Raw genomic sequence first — 2356 nt, forward strand, 5'->3', positions numbered from 1 at the left:
GACACAGCCACACAAAACCACTCTATAATGTACAAGTCGCCGCTGTGAGGCTTCCTGAGGTGGAAACTGGCACATAGGTGCTTCTGGAAGAGAATGGCAGCTTGTGTGAAAAAGCTTGTTTTCTCAGCCTGAGAAGCTCATTCAGCACACTTAGGTGGAAAAACACCAAAGTCCCACAGAATTGCATGTGAAACAACAAAAAGCCAGAATTACATGGGAAACGCAGAAAAGTCACTTTTAATAGTTTTGTGCATTACAGCCAAACTAAGTGACAGAGCCACACCAAACCACTCTATAATGTACAAGTCGCCGCTGTGAGGCTTCCTGAGGTGGAAACTGGCACATAGGTGCTTCTGGAAGAGAATGGCAGCTTGTGTGAAAAAGCTTGTTTTCTCAGCCTGAGAAGCTCATTGGGCACACTTAGGTGGAAAAACACCAAAGTCCCACAGAATTGCATGTGAAACAACAAAAAGCCAGAATTACATGGGAAACGCAGAAAAGTCACTTTTAATAGTTTTGTGCATTACAGCCAAACTAAGTGACAGAGCCACATCAAACCACTCTATAATGTACAAGTCGCCGCTGTGAGGCTTCCTGAGGTGGAAACTGGCACATAGGTGCTTCTGGAAGAGAATGGCAGCTTGTGTGAAAAAGCTTGTTTTCTCAGCCTGAGAAGCTCATTCGGCACACTTAGGTGGAAAAACACCAAAGTCCCACAGAATTGCATGTGAAACAAGAAAAAGCCAGAATTACATGGGAAACGCAGAAAAGTCACTTTTAATAGTTTTGTGCATTACAGCCAAACTAAGTGACAGAGCCACACCAAACCACTCTATAATGTACAAGTCGCCGCTGTGAGGCTTCCTGAGGTGGAAACTGTCAGATAGGTGCTTCTGGAAGAGAATGGCAGCTTGTGTGAAAAAGCTTGTTTTCTCAGCCTGAGAAGCTCATTCAGCACACTTAGGTGGAAAAACACCAAAGTCCCACAGAATTGCATGTGTAACAACAAAAAGCCAGAATTACATGGGAAACGCAGAAAAGTCACTTTTAATAGTTTTGTGCATTACAGCCAAACTAAGTGACAGAGCCACACCAAACCACTCTATAATGTACAAGTCGCCGCTGTGAGGCTTCCTGAGGTGGAAACTGGCACATAGGTGCTTCTGGAAGAGAATGGCAGCTTGTGTGAAAAAGCTTGTTTTCTCAGCCTGAGAAGCTCATTCGGCACACTTAGGTGGAAAAACACCAAAGTCCCACAGAATTGCATGTGAAACAAGAAAAAGCCAGAATTACATGGGAAACGCAGAAAAGTCACTTTTAATAGTTTTTTGCATTACAGCCAAACTAAGTGACAGAGCCACACCAAACCACTCTATAATGTACAAGTCGCCGCTGTGAGGCTTCCTGAGGTGGAAACTGGCACATAGGTGCTTCTGGAAGAGAATGGCAGCTTGTGTGAAAAAGCTTGTTTTCTCAGCCTGAGAAGCTCATTCGGCACACTTAGGTGGAAAAACACCAAAGTCCCACAGAATTGCATGTGAAACAAGAAAAAGCCAGAATTACATGGGAAACGCAGAAAAGTCACTTTTAATAGTTTTGTGCATTACAGCCAAACTAAGTGACACAGCCACACAAAACCACTCTATAATGTACAAGTCGCCGCTGTGAGGCTTCCTGAGGTGGAAACTGGCACATAGGTGCTTCTGGAAGAGAATGGCAGCTTGTGTGAAAAAGCTTGTTTTCTCAGCCTGAGAAGCTCATTCGGCACACTTAGGTGGAAAAACACCAAAGTCCCACAGAATTGCATGTGAAAATACAAAAAGCCAGAATTACATGGGAAACGCAGAAAAGTCACTTTTAATAGTTTTGTGCATTACAGCCAAACTAAGTGACAGAGCCACACCAAACCACTCTATAATGTACAAGTCGCCGCTGTGAGGCTTCCTGAGGTGGAAACTGGCACATAGGTGCTTCTGGAAGAGAATGGCAGCTTGTGTGAAAAAGCTTGTTTTCTAAGCCTGAGAAGCTCATTTGGCACACTTAGGTGGAAAAACACCAAAGTCCCACAGAATTGCATGTGAAACAGGAAAAAGACAGAATTACATGGGAAACACAAAAAAGTCACTTTTAATAGTTTTGTCCATTACAGCTGAACTATGTGAGAGAGCCACACCAAACCACTTCATGCATCAATTTCATTATGCCACTGTGAAGCTTTGAAGTCCAGAATGAATTATTCTGTGGTCAAGTGTGCCCTCTGCTGTCGAATAAGTGTAATTTCAGTTGGAACACAGAAAACCACTCTATAATGTACAAGTCACCGCTGTGAAGCTTCCTGAGGTGGAAACTGGCAGAT

The sequence above is a fragment of the Dicentrarchus labrax genome, unplaced genomic scaffold (genome assembly GCF_905237075.1).
Source record: "Dicentrarchus labrax unplaced genomic scaffold, dlabrax2021, whole genome shotgun sequence".
Classification (NCBI taxonomy): domain Eukaryota; kingdom Metazoa; phylum Chordata; class Actinopteri; family Moronidae; genus Dicentrarchus; species Dicentrarchus labrax.